The sequence below is a fragment of the Hemicordylus capensis genome, chromosome 6 (assembly GCF_027244095.1).
Source record: "Hemicordylus capensis ecotype Gifberg chromosome 6, rHemCap1.1.pri, whole genome shotgun sequence".
In the NCBI taxonomy this organism is placed as follows: Eukaryota; Metazoa; Chordata; class Lepidosauria; order Squamata; family Cordylidae; genus Hemicordylus; species Hemicordylus capensis.
Window position 1 is genome coordinate 121058176 of NC_069662.1, and position 18458 is coordinate 121076633.

The window sequence follows — 18458 nt, forward strand, 5'->3', positions numbered from 1 at the left end:
GGGCATGGCTAGCCGGGCTTGTCTGCCATCAGATGTGGAGAACAGGGCCAGGGGGCCACGGTGGCACCCCACACAGGCTGCCGCCAGCCTGGCTTCGCTCCTGCTGGTAGAAGTAAGCTGGTTCAGATGATAACTTCATATCATGGAAGAGAGGAGTGTGGGCAGACCTCTCCCCCACCCCCCATCTGGTTTGCCATCCTGCAACCACATAATTGCATGGGAGGGGATTTGTCCAAACTGCCCTTCAATGCACAAATTAAACACTGCTTTAGTATCGTGTGTTTGTGTGTGTGTGTGTTGACAGGAATTTTTGATTAATTGTGCCCTCATGCAATTAGGTAATGATGAGCAGACCAGATGGTGGGAGAGTGGATACGTACTCCTCCCATGTGAGTTATTTATTTATCATATTTTTATACCACCTGATATATACATCTTTAGGTGGTATACACATTTTTATATTAAAAACCACAAATTAAAATAGATAACACAATAAAAACAATATAAGACAAATTATTAAAATTAATTCTAATTAAAAACTTGCGAGGAGAGCCTTGAGGTTCTTCCTGAAAACAAACAGAGAAGGATGCTTTTATTTCAGCAGGGATGCTTTTATTTCAGCAGGGAACATATTCCAAAGCCCTGGGGCAGCCACAGAGAAAGCCCAGTTCTGAGTTGCCACCAGACGTGCTGGTGGCAACCGTAACTGGACCTCTCCAGATAATCTTAATAGGCAATAGGGTTCATGACAAAGAAGGTGCTTTCTTAAATACCCTGGGCCCAAGCTGTTAAGGGCTTTATAGGTAATAACCGCACTTTGTATTTCACCCAGAAACATCTCATGATGCACAGAATCTGGCAGATATATCTTTCAAACCAGCTCTTCGTGTCTAGAACAGTGAGTTCCTGACTCAAGTAGCTGCATTTACTGACCCAACATTTCTCCTATCATAGCTCCTGGGTAACATATACCTTTAGAACTTGTCTTTTGTAGCTCCCAGTAGAACTGCTTTTCCATTCTAAAATATTCTAGCTCTTCAATTCACCCCTCCTCAAGTCTTTGGTGAGGAGTTCCTGGATGATCCCAACATTTTTGGCTAGAACATTTGAACCATGCCATTGATTTGCTTAGGATCTTTCCACTTGATAGAGTGCCTGTTTATATATTTTATGTCAGTACTCTTATGAACCCAGCTTTTTTTTTTTTTTTTTGCTTTTCCACTGTCTCTGTAAATTTAGCATGCATCTCAAAATGTCCTAATTCAAACTGAATAAAGTGCTTTGGCTTATGTAATTAGTAACCCTGTTCAGAAACAGCACAATCCAAGAAAATATTCAAAATTCTTAATTAAAAACCTTTGCTAAAACACACTATAACTTTTTTCAGTTGCTATTACTTGAATATTAATTCAATTTAAAGTAAGGGAATGAGAAGTGTAGTTCAAATATATTTACTTTAGAAACCTGTGCAATGCCAAAAGCACTTAATAATATGAGCTTTGTTCTACAGTTTGAAATCTATTCTGCATTTAAGCATATACTTTCACCCATATTTAAGTTTTTGTTTAAAACTTAAATGAGAATACATGTTTAAAAAGTAAACTCCCATATCTTAAATCAAATGTCCAGAGTTTATGATGTATTAAATACATTTCAAATGCACAACAGCATAGTTCATGAAGTATCTTTTACATGCCACTCTATACATGTCACTCTGTCAAGCTCAGTTCAAGTTATGGTCACCCAAACTAACCTCTGTGACAGCATCATACAAAGCTATCACTCCTTTGAAGGTTGCCATCCTAAGCATTCTTATTAAGAATAACGTGATATTGACATCAACAGGAATGACTCCCATCCAAGTAAACACACTCAGGATTAGGATCTTTATGAGAAATAAATGAACGATCAAGGAATAGTTTCTTTGCTACAACAGCACCAACTTGTGGTCTTACCCTAAAACTGCAGCACCTAACATGTTTAACCAACATAGGCAACCCACTGGGTATACCTTTTCATATGAAGGGAACAGAACCAGTTTTGCACAATCTTTGATAACTGACAGGATCCCCTTGTCACTCTTAGAATCCACTTTAAGGGCCTTTTTAACTGTCACAAACAATAAGACCAATCAGATTTCATTCTGGATTCTAGAGCAGGGCTGCACAGCTTTGGTCCTCTTACAGATATTGGACTACAAATCTCATCACCCTGTATTGGACACTGTGGCTGGGGATAATGGGAGTTGTTGGACTACTGTTCAAATTTGTGCAGCCCTGTTCTACAGCCTGCTTCCAGTAGCCATTACCGTTATATCTCTTTTTCTCTCCAACTAAGCTGCAATCCTGTGCACTTTTAAATGGAAGTAAATCCAACTGAAACCATGGGACTTAATTCTGAGTAAACATGCATAGGATTGCTCTGCACATTAGATAAGTATTCCTGGGTATCCACAGATGGCAGTTAGGCAATATAGGTTTATGCACAACATTCTTGCTACCTGCAGGTATGTTTCAAACTCACAGTTTATTCTGTTCTCTGTATTAGATACAACCATAGCATGTTCTCAAAGCTTTGTGGATGGCAAGAGCTCAGAACAAAGGCAAAGACAGCTAAACAAAAAATACTTATTAGAAAACATAAGAATTCCAGGCATATTGAAAGGCACATAAAACAAGCATTTTATCTAACGCTGCAGATGAGTCAAAAGTACAAGGGAATTCCATTTCTTATCTTAACAGTTGTAAAATCACAATCTTGTAAGTACATATTCATTCATTCATTCATTCATTCAGTTTCTATACTGCCCTTCCAAAAATGGCTTAGGGTGGTTTACATTAAACCAACACAATTAAAATCAATTAACAATTAAAAACAAAGATGATAAAACACCATAAAACAAATAACAGTTTAAACATTCAAAACAATTTTAAAACCCTGGAAAACCAGGTTACAACAGATTAAAAACATTTACAACAATTTAAAAACCCTGGAAGGCCAGGCTCTCCTGAAGGCCAATAATGAATTCAAATTACGAATTTTTGCAGGGAGTGCATTCCACAGTCCAGGAGCAGCTACAGAGAAGGCCCACCTCTGAGTCGCCAACAGACTCACCGGTGGCAGCTGGAGACGGACCTCCTCAGATGACCTTAACGTGCGGTGAGGATCATGCAGAAGGAGGCGCTCTCTAAGGTAACCTGCACCTAAGCCATTCAGGGCTTTAAAGGTAATAACCAGCACTTTGTATTTTGCCTAGAAACATATATATGTAGCCAGTGCAACTGCTTCAAAACAGGCATAATATAATAATAATCTCTCTGGGTTGCCCCAGAGACCTACCTGGCTGCAGCATTTTGAACTAACTGAAATTTCCGAACTACGTACAAAGGCAGCCCCACGTAGAGCGCATTGCAGTAGTCCAGCCTGGAGGTTATCAGCTGATGCACCACTGTTTTGAGGTCGTCCTCTTCAAGGAATGGACACAGCTGTCAAGTCAGCCGAAGATTTTAGAAAGCACTCCTGGCCATAGCCTCCTCCTGAGATACCAGGGTGAGGCCTGGGTCCAGGAGTACTCCCAAGCATATATACAATTAGATTCCATCAAAGTAACTGTGGTGGGGCTGTTCGAAATGCATCAGGCCACACAGAATAAAGGCAATATCAACTTATTCAGCAATTTTTCCCCTCCTTTTTTTTTTTTGGTGCTGCATCATTTCTCACCCCTTTCTTTCCCCCCCTTTTCCCTGCATTTGGCTCTCCCAAATGCAGCCCAGCCACAGTAGTTTTGAGACCTCGCTGGCAGAGCACATACTTTGCCTATAATAAGGTCCCACATCCAATTCATAGCACATCCAACCAAAAAGAATCTCAGGAAGCAGCACTGGAAAGATCCCTGGTTGAGGCCTCACTATGCCCGTGAGAGTAGGCAATACTATACTGACAGTTCAACTCAGTCGAAGTCAGCTTCATATGTTCAAGTATGTACTACATTCATTTTTCAGCCACCTGTTGCTGTTGTGCATGCCAGACAAAGCTTTGAGGGCTGGGTGTTTTTTTGCAGGCCAGGTCTGTCTTTGCTAGTTAAGGTGACTGCTCCCTTCTACGTATTGCTTTTGGACCTCATGCCGCCTAAAAATAACAGTGGTATGATAGCCACAACTGGCTCCATTGTCTGACTAATAAAAATGTGGAAAGAATGTTGCCAAGTGAATCAGAGAACAGCTGCTGCTGCTTTTGTCCGCCTATATAGCATGTGGTTTCCTCTGCACACACATACCCTGATTAATCAATTAAAACACACAGAATTACTTATTAGCCATCAGCACAACAATGAGCATTCCAAAGAGCCAACAATGTCGATCTAAATGCGGGTATCTGGGGTGGGGAATATGGTTAGGCAGTGACGTAGTCCTTGTGGAAGTGTCTCATCAGCTGGAATTCAAAAGAAAAAGTGATCCTGGGAAGTCTTTTCAACATTGCCCGTGGGGTGGAGCTCATTTTGACATATTAGAGGTCTGAAAACCATCAGGAGGAAACACCAGCACAGCAAAGTAATGGCAGAGATTAATGCAACACAATTATCATTAGCCCTTTATTCAACACTTAGGGCTGCCTTTAGTAAGTTTGGCACTTAGGACAGCCGTACATACTGCAAACCCAGGAATGCATGAGCAGCATTTGGAAAATAAGTCCATGCAGTGTCAAGCCTAGCATGGATATCCACAGTCAAAACAAGCCATGACTGAGTCAAGGACTACCACATGAACATGAATGTATGAAGCCATCTTATACAGAGGCAGATCACTGGTCCATGCAGCTCAGTATAGTGGCTGTCTTCCAGACAAATGCTACAGAGAAGGATAATTTCCCCCTAATCGCCCTTTCCTTCTGAAGCCCATTGTGCCTCCCAAAAATAAGGGTCATGAGAGGGAGGGGGAGATAGATGAAAGTTGCCCCTCTGCCATAATGCCAGTACAGCATTAGTCTGGATGTCAGCCAATCACTGTCACCAGGTAGAAGACAGACAAAAGGCCCATTCACATGTTATGTTCAATGAGTGTACAATGCGCACAGGTGCAGATCTGTACACGGATACAGTCATTCACATGTTATGTTGAACCTAACATAAGTACACTTCCTATCTGTGCAATACATTTGAAGGGCCTGTATCCAGGCTCACTTTTAAAACAAACAGAGGTACACTCATTCACACAAACACATGTACTAGTGTACAGACATCTGAACACTCGTACACCATACTGTCTGAATCGGGCTAGACTGTGTGCCAAAACAAATTACAGTGCATGCCAATGCGTGCACTCAAAAGAGACAGTTGCAGTGCAAGCAAAAACAAACAAGTCTAAGACTCAGACAGACCACTTCAAGAACTAAGAGTTCTCTGTTGTGCTTGACTTTCAGGAGGAGAGGGCTGGTCTCCTAGCAACTTTTTTGGAAGGTTCGGGAGAGGCATGATTTGACTAAAACTGGGGGGAGTCAGGAGGTGGAGCTCAGGGATTTCATTAAGACCCCTATAATTTCCTTCATAGAATTTGAACATTGGCTGTCTACCAGGCATAGTCAAGATGAGGGTAGTTCCTAGTCTTTGGGAGGACATGCCTCCAAATATTACCCAAAATTTCTCTGGGGGAGAGTAAGGTGGGTGGTGGCAGATTTCTGATGAATTTCTACTGAATTTTTGAATATACTCAAAAATTATCATGAGGGTAATTTTCTCACAGCAGCTGATTTTCCAGAAATGACTCCCACCACCCCCACAGCCCAATCTTCATTCAGGAGAATAAAGAGGAAGAAAATAGCAGCCAGCCACCATCGAGGGGGACAGAAACAGCTGAGACTCCTTGAATGGTTTGCTTTCTATAAAAGGCAAGCGACGCATTCCACAAGTGGCTGATAGAATCTATTTAATTTTATAACCAAGTTTATGAACAAGTTTGACTCTGCATATACTCAGAAACTGTGGAAATATTAGATTTGTACAAAGCAGTTTGGGGTCTTTCACTCAGCACATGCTCAGAGTTTGCATAATAGTAAAAGCCCTCTCTGAAAGAAGGAAAAGACATGAAAGGGGTTGATAGTGTACCGAATACCTGTTAGTGACTTCCCTTTGGTTTGCAAAATAACTTTCAGCTGCCTTTAAAATGGCAGATTAACATTTTCTGACTCTAGCCTACAGAAAGAAAGAAAGATTCGTCAAGACTATGGCAAACTTTGTTTCTCTGATTTTTGTTTCCCCCCATAAATTTGGTTGTAAACTTAAATAGATTCTATCGACTGCTTATATACCCTTAACCAACCCCCCCCCAGACATCTCAATTCATTGGAGGTCCCCGCCCCCTGCTGAGTATGCTCCTTAAGGTATTTCATAGGTCTGCTTGCTCTGTTAGCCAAGCCCCTAAGGAGCCATCTAGGGATATACAAATTATTCCTGTATGAAGAAATTTGTGAGATGAGAATTTATGAATTGGAGAATAATTCTCTTAAGCATTATCTTCCTCTCCAGGTGAAGAATATTTGAGAACTGTGGTTAGAGAATATTCTTATCCATGTTTAATAGCTCCCTGTTCTTCATAACCCCCAAAGAATAAAGCTATTTGGAAGATTATATGGCATTTACATTTGCTGCAAACCAGTTAAAAGCAAAACTTTCTGGAGGTGGGGGGCACCTTAAAAGTGAGAGGCGCAAATAGAATTCTGCAAGCAGCAGCCCAATTCTCCCCCACCAAGTCCTGCTCCCCCGCCCCCACTGCCGCAAGTCAACAGAGAGGTTGAGTAGCTATCTTTTATTTGTCCTTACATGTCTATTTTCTCCATGGCTAACCGCTAAAATATTGGTGCCAGCCCAACTTATCCACCTACTGCCATCTCAGAGTTTCTCATATTAAAAAAAAAAAAAAATCCAGTCATTCAGGTTTGGATATTATTTTCAGTCTTTTGCATCCACAGCGTTGAAATCCAGAGCATTAGACCCAGCATTCCTGTACCCTGCTAGTCTCTACATACTTTGGTAGACATGCACCTACTAGGTGGCTGAGCCAAACAAACTGCCACAGAAAACAAAATACCAAAACTGAATGTACTTTCTTCTAGTGCTTCCTCCTCCTCCTCTCTCTATCCCGCCCTAAGGTGAAACTTTAGTAACCAAACCAGTTCTCCTGGTTTCAGGTATAAGTGTAGAGGAGCTGATGGAGTTATGGGTAATGTAGTTCAATCTTTTTGAAACAGCTAATTGGGCAGAGTTAAGAAGCAGCAGCAAGACTCAGACTCCCAGAAAGAATTGCTTCCCCCTACACAAAGCCACAAGTAGAAGGTGTGTGCTTTTCATCAGGTAGTTACCTTTTTTCTTTTTTTTTTTGGGCGAAATAAAGCCAGCATGGAATCCTCAAGAACACTTTACACTCGTAAATCTGCAATATAATGGCTCAGGTTGGACCTTAAGATAAGTAGCTGTTTCAGATTTAGGAAAACAAGGTATTGTATGTTTTAACAATTATTTGTTTCATACTTTGGGTGATTGAGTAATGCGTGATATGGGGGCTGGTGAGGGAGGGTGAAAGAATATACAGTATATGTGTCTGCACTTAATGAAGATGATGGAGGGTGGTAATTTGGGATAGAAGGTCTGATTCTTGGGAGAAAAAATATCTAGCTTCCAGCTCACACTTTGCCACAGGGTTCTTTTTTTGGAATGAGCAAGCTGTATTTAGAACTATAATGTCCTGTAACACCCTACCTGCCTTTTGTTTTTATTCTGAAGAGTGTCATTTTTGTTGTATTCTCCAATAGCTTGTAAAAATGTTTAGGTAGGAAGCACTGAGTGCTCACAAGTTTGGAATTTCAGCCAAGGTATGGGGCCCTGTGAAGTTCCCCCTTGTATAATAGAACTAACTAGCTTTGCCTGCACAAAGCATCTGCGTGCTGGTACTTTATTGCTCTCCTTGCTCCCCCACCCACCGCAGCCCCTTTTTTATTGCTTATCCCCACCTGTAGAGACTGCCCGGCCTCCTCCTCTACTTCCTTTTGCTGCTGCTCTGGTCTCTTTTGTAAAGTTAAGCTTTCTGTGGTCTCAAAAGTGACAAAAGCATTGAAGGGCTTACAGAGGGTCATCATGGCATGTGGGGAGCATCATGTAGATGTCCTCTAAAAAGTGAGGGGATTCAGCATGGCAACTCCAGAGTAAACCCTCACCTGGATGGCCCCTAAGATCTCAAGTTGTGTGGGGACTCAAGGTGAATACCATCAACTGCCTGGCCATGAGTTGGGCTCAGGCAGGGGCACCCAAAGCACTTCTATTCTCCTCACTCCCCATGAAGGAGACTGCAGGAAGGAGGCAGGTTTGCTGGAAGCATTTGTGGGGCACCCAGAACTCAGTTTTGCAGCAGCAAAAGAACAGACCAAAGGGGGCGAGGAATCGCAGGGGTCTGCTGGAGGAAAGACTCTGGCCCATCAAGGGAATCTCTCAATCTACAACCCGTGGGGTGATGAAGCTTGTCCGTTCAATTGACACCTGAAATGAACCAACATCGCTCCCTGTCCTCAAACTTTCAGGCTTGCTTTATTTCTCTCTCCCCCGTGCCTTCATTCTTTCTTTTTCTCTCTTTCTCTCCCTCCCTCTCTCTTCTCCTTTTCCCTCCTTTCTCTTTCTCTCCCCTCCCTCCTTTTCTTCTCCTCTCTTCTTTCTCTCTTCCCCTCCCTTTCTTTCTCTCTCCACTCCTCTCTCTTCCCGTCTTTCTTTCTTCTTCTCCCTTCTTTTCTCTCTCCCCCTCCTTCATCCCACCTTCTCTCTCATGTGAGATCTTGGTGTTTCCAATGGGACAACTCTTGCCTCTGTTGCCCTTGGCAGTCATGTACACTTGTGTTCCCACCTCACAAGCCTCTGTGCACAGCGCCTGGGTGTCACCTTGGTGGGCTTCACTGCCACCTGTTTCCACAACCCACCCGACTCTCAAGCTCACAAGGCACAGAAAGAGCCATGGAACACCCTCCACAATCCGGTGTATTTCCTGGGATCCAACACAGGCTGTTATCCATCTGAAGTTGCCAAGTGGGAGGGGTAAGGTCAGGGTAGCCACCCCTTCCCCTCAGAGCCAGCATATATGTATGTGTGTTAGGGATGTGTGAAACGTTTCGGATACAAAACGTTTTGTACCCAAAACAGCCTGTTTCGGGTGTTTTGTAGACAAAACAAAACACCCATTTTCCAGATCCAAAAGTTTTGTATACAAAACAAAACATCCCTGTTTCGGCTACAAAACATTTTGTTGTTTCGGACCTCCATTTTGTAGTGTTCTCTGAGTCAGTCTCCATTTTGTGTTTGACATCTCTTTGAATTTCCCACCCTTCCAGCCTTCTGATCGGTGACCTAAAGCATGGGCTGACCTGCTGACAATTCCCTCCTTGTTCCCCATTGGCTCTTTTGCTTCTTGCCACTCTTTACTGACCCCACATTGGCCAGGGGGAGGGTTGCTAACCCATGGGGTGCTGGGTTCTGTTGTTTCTGTGGTGTTCTGAGTTTAGATTCTCTGGTAGCATATGAGAGTGGATTCTTGTTTTTCACTGAAAATCTCATATGCTACCAGAGAATCTACAATGAACACGCCAGAAACACAAAACCCAGTACCCCAAGGGCTTGTGGGTATGGAGGTGGTTGGCACCCTATGTGCACTACACAACCCCTCACTCTGGGCAACCCCAGTGCCCCCCAAATGGAATTATGGGGCTGCTGAAACCTCCATTATTCCCTATGGGAGAAATCTTAAAAGGCATGTAAACTTCAACAATTCACAAAAGATCAGCCCTTTGCCCAAAGGAGAGGAGAACTGGTCTTGTGGCTGAGCATGACTTGTCTCCCTAGCTAAGCAGGATCTGCCCTGGTTGCATATGAATGGGAGACTTGATGTGTGAGCACTGCAAGATATTCCCCTCAGGGGATGAAGCCACTCTGGGAAGAGCAGAAGGTTTCAAGTTCCCTCCCTGGCTTCTCCAAGATAGGGCTGAGAGAGATTCCTGCCTGCAACCTTGGAGAAGCCGCTGCCAGTCTGTGAAGTCAATACTGAGCTAGATAGACCAATGGTCTGACTCAGTATATGGCAGTTTCCTATGTTCCTAATTCTTTTGAGATAATTCTGGAAGTTTCCTCACCCCCATTGGGCACTACCACCCACCACAGTCCACTCTGGGTCATCCCTTTCCCCTTGATTTGAAGCGATATATTTGCTGGAATCCCCATTATTCCCTATGGGAAAATTCTTAAAGATGTGTAAACTTAAAAAATTCACAAAAAATCAGCCCTTTGCCTAATTCCTTTGAAATTTGGGTGGTAGCTTCCACCCATTGGACACTACCACCACCCACTCTTTTTGCCCTGGGACCCTTTTAAAAAATCCAAATCGATTTGGATTCAGATTTGGAAAATTTGGCTACAAAACAAAACAGGGCTGATTCGGATTCAGAAAATTTGGGTACAAAACAAAACAGGGGTGTTTCGATTCAGATACAAATTGAAACAAGAAAATTCCAAAATGCACACCCCTAATATGTGTGTGTGTGTGTGTGTGTGTGTGTGTGTGTGTGTGTGTGTGTGAGAGAGAGAGAGAGAGAGAGAGAGAGAGAGTGGCTGATGCGGTGGCATTTTTGTGCTCTGCTGCTCTCCTCCAGTCCCAGTATTCGTGGCAGGGCACATTTTCATTGGTCATAGTTTGGTTTAGCATTGCAAGGACAGAGCTTGCCATGTATTGCCTGCCACGTACCACCTAAGCCTTATATATATATAGATATAGATCCTTAGAGGATGGTTGTATTAAAGGTAAAACTATCCTCAACAATGCATCCCAGAGCGGTTTATACCACAGACTTGCTTTTTCATGAACCTGGGGCAGTGCTCAGTTTCCAGCATGATAGTGGTACCACAGTTCATTGTGTACCATGTAGATATGAGCTTAGTCTTCGAAGGATGGGTTAGAATGTGAAATGCACCTAAGCTTTAATGAGCTAACTAAAGGAGTCCTACTACAAAGAAACTTGGATTTTCCAGACTAATTCGGGGGGAATGTTAGTCCAGATTAGGCAATTGTCTGGACATACGAGCAAAAAGCACAAGGTCACAAAATTTGCCAAAATAAGTTTTCACAATACTGGAAGGTGATGGACAACAAAAAATGTTCATATGCTACCACACAAAACACTCCTTGGGATATGGAAAGTACGAGAATGCACAAGGTTGCACAAGACATGCACAAGACAGTGGTTGAGAGCAGAATGTGGAAACCCAACATCTGCAGTACTGCGAATGCTATCCAGAACATTGGGGTCCAGAACCTTGAGGTTTCTCTGTATATACTCAAGCTCTATTCAATGCTTATAAGAGATGCACACTGTAAGTGTGTACAGCGGACACAGCGGGTCAAAGTGGGTCGCCTCCAGCATGTAACTTTTACTGTTGCCAGCTCTCTTCATGCTTAAGCATATGTCTGAAGAGGCAAATGCCCTAAGTGTGATCGCTGGTGTTTCTTTGATCAGCAGGTTGCGGCACACCAGCCTGTTGATCACAGAAATGCTAGTGATCATGTTTCAAGGCTTAAAGGTTGCTATCTCAAGGGTTCTAACCCCTGCTAACTAGACAAAGAGTCACCGGTTAAAGTGGTGGCTTTCATATTTAGCAGGGGAAAGAGTAACTGTCCCTATTCAACCCAGCATAGCATCCCTTCAATGGCTTTTGCTGGTGTCTCCCATGAGTTTCTTTTTATGTCATGAGCCCCTTTGGGATCCATTTTCACATTCTTTTTCTCATCCCTTTTGTAATACAAATGTATCCATGCACTTTTTATTGGAAAACAGTATAGAAAAAATCTGAATAATACACATAATGTTCTGATGATAAGCCCCCACAATACGTGATTAGGATAGGGATGTGCCGAGAATATGATGGGCAGGACAGCCTCTGCAGACGTCCAATCACCCTCCCCAGCATGTCCCTTTATCACCTGGAGCAGGATGTGCATCTGAATGGCCCTTGCACACATGTTGGAGAACATATATAGGGGGCATTTAGATGAACAGCTCCCAAGCAATTAAGGCACATGCATTGCAGGCACATGCACACCCGATGGCAGCCCCCCTGCAACGCCCCCTGCATCTGACGTCAGATGCTACCACGTGGCAGGGGTGCCAGGCACAGCCCCTGATTGGCGGCAGCCCGGGTTCTTTGAACCCATCTGCTCAATGGTGGCTCCGCCCCTGGGCACATGCTGAGAGAGCATTGGGATGTCCACAGAGGACATATTGAATCTCTTTCCTAATTGTGTGTGCTGGAGGGCTCTATTGTCAGAATCAGCCCATTATGCTAATGATACCTGGAAATGGCTCTCCAATACCTGCTCTTTCTAGTAAGGGGAGAGTTTGAAGGGAATTACCCATATGCAAGAGAGAAATTTTTCTTTGTGGGTCGAGTTAGGAGTGATCACTACTTGTGGTTGTATTTCTTTACCCTTGATTTACATTTCTATGAAATGCTGAGTTCTTGAAGCAAAATATTTACTATCCTGATTACTGATTATACTGAGACTAGTATTCAGCTTGGGGACAAATAACAGGTCTAAAGTCTCTTTTCCTGTGTCTTGAATCAGGAAGCAAGGAACCATTCAGTGCCTTGCATCAGGAAGCAAGGATATGATCTCAATCATATCCATGACTTTCCCTGGATTGAAATGAAATGTCATAGTAGTGCATTCCATATGGCCTGTGCCCTTTTAGTAGAGACAGTGAAACTATTTTGAATGCTGACAATTACAACTGATTTAAGCTCGGGCTCTCAACTGATTAGAGTTAGATAATTTTTAGTTGATATAATTCATTGATTGAAAGTGACTAATCTAAAAGTTAACAAGTCTGTATATTACTGAAATTCAGGCGTCTTTTTGAACTTGTAATTTAATGAACAAAGACTGCAATTGTAAACACAATTAAGTAAGTTTCATTAACTGGGAAGGACTTACTTCTGTGTAAATATTCTCAGGAGTGTGCAAAGAAGATGTAGCTAATTGCCCAAAGAAAAGGCAGTTTTAATACTTCATTTTTATTCCTTTTAACTCACCATAACCTTTAAAAAGTGTGTCTTTACTTCTCAGCCGCCAATTACAGTAAAGTTTGCCTTCATCAGTTCTTCAACCTTGCTAATTCGTGATTTTGGGATAGGTATGCCACACTGTACTATACTTGGAGAATTTCATGTAAATAAAAGAATATCTAATGAGGATATAACCTTGAATTGTTATTAGGTACCCATGTTGGGATTACAGCAAAGCTAGATAGGACATTAGTTGGGTTAACCAGTAAAGTGGTCAAATTTGCAGATGACACTAAACGATTTACGGTAGTGAAATCCACAACAGATTGTGAGCAGCTCCAAAAGGATCTCTCCAAACTGGGTGAGTGGGCAACAAAATGGCAAATGTGGTTCAATGTAAGCAAGTGTAAAGTGATGCATATTGGGGCAAAAAACTCCAACTTCACATATATGCTGATGGGATCTGAGCTGCCAGTGAATGACCAGGAGAGAGATCTTGGGGTTGTGGGTTCAGCTCATTGAAAATGTTGATTCAGTGCATGGCAGCTGTGAAAAAGGCAAATTCCATGCTAGGGATCATTAGGAAAGGGGATTGAAAAATAAGAATTCTCATATTATAATGTCCTCATACAAATCTATGGTGCGGTCACATTTGGAGTATTGTGTACAGTTCTGGTCACCGTATCTTAAGGACATTGTAAAACTGGAAAAGGTGCAGAAGAGTACAATCAAGATGATCAGGGCCTGGAGCACCTTCCTTATGAGGCAAGGCTACAACGTCTGGGGCTCTTTAGTTTGGAAAAGATACAACTATGCGGAGATATGATCAAGGTGTAAAAAAATATTATTACTAACTAGAGAGAAGCTCTACTGGGCTTGAACAGGGCCAATTGCTCTCCCTTTGCTAAATATAAGAGAATCACCAATTTAAAAGGTGCCTCTTTGCTCAGTTAGCGGGGGTCGTCTTAAAGCACCCCACACCCCATCATGAGTCTGATCCTATCAGTTCCCTGCACGTTACAGCATTTACATAAGAATTTTTTCTAGAGCTGCCCACTGCGATCATATTGCACCCATTTTGAAAGAGCTACATTTGCTGCCAATTTGTTTCCAGATCCAATTCAAGGCGCTGGTTTTGACCTTTAAAGCCCTTAATGGTTTGGGCCCTGGATACCTGAGGGACTGCCTGCTCCCAAGGGTTTCTGCCCACTTGATAAGGTCATCAGAGGGGAAGCCTGCTTCTCATGCCGAGGAATGAGGGAGGTGCGGGGCGGGGCCTTCTCAGCGATTGCACCCAGACTTTTGAATGCTCCCCTGATGGGCATCTGGTCCTCAGTCTCCATCACAGTTTTTAGAAAGCAAGTGAAATCTTGGCTTTTTACCCAGGCTTTTATATGAGTGTTGTTTTTGTTGCTGCTGCTCTGTATAGCTTTTAATTAGATTTGTATTTTTATATTCCAATTTGATATTTTCACTGGGTAATCTTTATAGTCTTATATTGTGTTAAATGTTTTGTAAACCGCCATGGGATTGTTTTGATGGAAGGTGGTATAAAAATTTAACCAAAAATAAATTTTAAAAAAGCAAGCCCTTAGGGTCATGGTTAAAGTCTTGTCTAAGGCAAGACTCTAGGAAGGAAGTACAAAAGATGCAGAGCTATATATGCAACACTGCACTGGTTCATCTGAATCAACCCTATGTTCTCATCTGTTCCCATGACTTTATGGAGAATGGTTTTAGTCATCATGGTGGCCTTAATTCCCATTGCTGGTCTAGCACGCAATCTCCTTCAGCAGGAGACATTGGGATTATGTAACTGAGCAGCAAGGCCTCTGATAAAGATGCAGTCGGTTGTTCATGCACCTTCTAAGCAGCCTTTATTTGCAGAAGTATGCTCCTTCAGGCAAGCTGCCTGAGAGAAGTGATGCATGAAATTATTCACCACCATAGTTTGTCCCAAGTCTAAATGACAGCTAAGTCTTCAAGTTTATTTTATGATTTCAGATTGAATCTGTACCTCCAGTTATATTAGCTAAGTTAACCCAACAATATCCTGCGGCAATTTGTTCAAAAGGCAAATGATATTCTTTGCTAGTCTTGTTACCAGTCTGTTACCATTTTAAGTATATACTTCTGATTTTTGTTGTTGTGGTTGAGAGACAGATGTGGAAAATCCTCTGTAGAAAAGCTGTCGAGAGAAAGAGTTTTTTTTAAAAAGGCAATGAAGCATAGTTTATATGGAGCCCTGGTTTGTTTTTGACATAAATTGCCCCACACTTTCCTGTAGGTGCTTTTTCTTTCTTTCTTTAGTTTTTCTGGCTTAGAATTGAAAAACTTACTACTGTCTATTTTTCCTTGTAATTCTCTATATTTATCTTACTTCTGCAAAGTTATTGTATAATAATCATTCTTAATAAGCTAAATTAAAGATTCCAAATGGAATTATATTAACAATTTATAAACAGTAATAGCTCCCAAACTTAAATGTTCAAAATCCGCTCTCTACTTTAATCACTTCTTACTAAGCTTTGTACTCAAGAGATATCCTCATTAAACTGCCCAATAAACTTGCATTTTCAGAGAGATATCAGTGATTTTTCAGCTGTTCAGTATTTGACATTTCTTCCCAAAGTGAAGAAATGTACTTCATTATGGTAAGTTTAATGTAAGTTTAATTGGCTTTGCTATCACCATATTGAAAAAAACCTAGAAAGCCTAATTCTATCAAACTTTGACTTATTCATAGTCAATTTTTCAATCTTGATTTTAAAATCTCCTTGGGGCTAAGTCACATAACCCACCCAGCACATGATTTGCTCTGAAAAATATTCAGTTTGCACCGTTAGTGTTTTATAGCTGCTTCCCTCATACACACAAGAACATCTTAAGTAGATTCATTTAGCAACAACAAATCCAACTGCCTGTGGGCTTCTTGGAGGCATCTGGTGGGCCACTGTGTGAAACAGGATGCTGGACTAGATGGGCCTTGATCCATCAGGGCTGTTCCTATGTTCTTACACAATTTTCTCCTGCTCCTTTCTCTCCCTTTGCCTCTTGACTCATCTCCTATACTCTCTGCAGGATCTCCCTCGAGACAAATGCCCAAACAAACAAACTGCAAAAGATTACTAAAAAGAATATAAAAAGTACATAATAGAATACAACTGAATAGAATACATACAACAGTTCGGTTGAACATAGAAGGTCTCTTATATTGGCTGACATCTTGACTGAATTTCTCAGTAGATCTACTGAGTGAATAAGGACTATTAAATTTCAATAAGACTTCCTCTAGTAAATTTAATGAGGATTTCAGCCACGGAGTCAAACAATTAATCCATCTAGGTCATTAATGATTGACAGTGGCTTTCCAAAGTTTTAGATGGGGATCTTTCACAGCTTTACTTGAAGATGCCAGGGCAGGGTTTCTTAACCTTGGGCCCCCAGATGTTGTTGGACTACAACTCCCAGAATCCTCAGCTGCAATGGCTTTTGCTTGAGGATTATGGGAGTTTTAGTCCAACAAGATCTGGGGGCCCAAGTTAGTCCCACAAGATCCCTGTGCCAGGGATTTAACCTGGGATAAAACCCTGTGCCAGGGATTTAACCTGGGATCTTCTGCATGCAAAACATGTACCCTAATACAGAACAATGGCCCTTCTGCACTCTAAATTCAAGTTTAACAGTGCATGTTTGGCAGGTGGGGGGGAAATAGCACTGTGTCAGATGCAACATGGAACCAAGTTTGATTTTAACCAAGCTTCTAATACAAACAGAGATTCACCCAACAGACAATTGGTAACAACATGGTTTGTTTTGCCTGCCAGTGGTTTGTTTGGCCCCTCCCTTTACCCAGTCCTCCTGAACACAATCCCAGAATACCAAGTCTGTGTGACTCCTGGCAATGCTTTATTCCATCACCCCCTCCCTTACAATTGGTCACCAGCTTGGTGTGGACGTGGAAAAACTGCACGAGGCGCTTTAGCACTTTTTGCCAAACTAGTTGCTAGTGTTTTACAGAATGGTTCTGAGACAAGCGATTGTAGGGAATTGGTTTAGTAGACAGGAAAAATGAAATCAAGGAGCACATTAGCAAGAAAAGGAGGAGATAGGCAAAATGCGGCACTGCTGCGATCTTCAGAGTCAGGTGTACAGAACTGGCACTGATTGAACTTCAGGCAGAAATGGTGAAGAGAGATGTTAGGCTAGAGATGAGACAAATGCAAAAGCACAACTCTCCCATGTTGGTCATGGCCACTGTCCACTGTGAGGGAGAGGGTTAGTGAAATTTTGGAGGAACTAGTTAGCTTTTTACCAATTCCCCTACATAGTTGGAGATAACTATTCATGAATATGGATCTCTGCAGGGGTAGACTCTTGATCACAGAAGCACTTCAGTCCTTCATGTTTCACTCTTGATCATGTTCATCATCTTAATAACTTTTTAAAAAAGATAAGCCGCATCTAAAGCAGTTAGTTATGTCTAAGCACTACTAAAATCAATGAGATTAGTCAGTCATAATTAAGTCCTATTAATTTCAATGAGACTTAATCTTTTATGGTGAAGGAATAGAAACAAGAAGGAAGTCACCAACTGCTGGGTGATATTGTGTTTTCATCTCCATAGATGGAATTGGGATAATGGTAGTGGTGACATCAGTAGTTGCTAGGCAGGCTTCATCCAAGTGTTCAGAAGGAGAAACAATGGAGAGGCATTGGCTTCCTAGAGCAGTTGTCCTACTCAGCTGCTTTTTGGCCACTCTGAGCCAGCATCTCTGTGGGCAGACGTGGAGCTCTTGCAACAAGCCGAGAATAAACCACTAGAGTGGGTTCAGACACAATGCAATGACAAACCAAAGCCCATTTAAAACAAACAAGCCAAGTTCAAATTTTGATTACAAAGGTTAGTTTGTTGGGCCAAACTGAACCTCAGTTGAATTTGAGAGATGTGTTCAGATGAAAAAACAAACCAGGAATGCTCAGTACAACCACGGTTACACGGTGCATCTGAATGTGCCCAAAGTGTCACAGTCAATGCTGAGCTCATTAGGGTAGATTGATTACTTATAGTTACAGTTTATGTTGAGCTTAGCATGTGTGTGCAACAATTGCTTATCTTCCCTCAGCACAAATTGAATATTTTCTGGTGGCAGTCATGTGCTATGGTGGTGGTCATGTGACACTGCTCTTTCAAAAGATAGTAATTGTGATACACTGATGTAATTATTTTGAAATTCAGAATTTAATCGAGAAATTATTTTTTAATTTTTGTTTTGTTTTGGAAGTCTATAAATGTTCTGATTAATTTATGAAGCTACTCTTGCCTGATTGAGGAAGATCTGGAATATTTCCATTGAGTTCTAGGGCTACAAGCTTT

At 41.9% G+C, this 18458-nt stretch overlaps 1 protein-coding gene across 2 annotated transcripts in view; it reads left to right on the forward strand.

Annotated features, from left to right (window-relative positions):
• The first annotated feature begins 3108 nt into the window (after positions 1 to 3108).
• Positions 3109 to 18458, forward strand: part of MACC1 (MET transcriptional regulator MACC1) — a 46595-nt gene continuing 31245 nt past the window's right edge. Inside the window, exon 1 of one of the 2 annotated variants that reach the window (XM_053264009.1) lies at positions 3109 to 3192. The gene's annotated coding sequence lies outside the window, so the exon portion shown is untranslated. Of the gene's footprint in view, positions 3193 to 7315; positions 7489 to 18458 lie in introns of those variants that run through there. The other variant, XM_053264008.1, reaches the window with a different exon arrangement.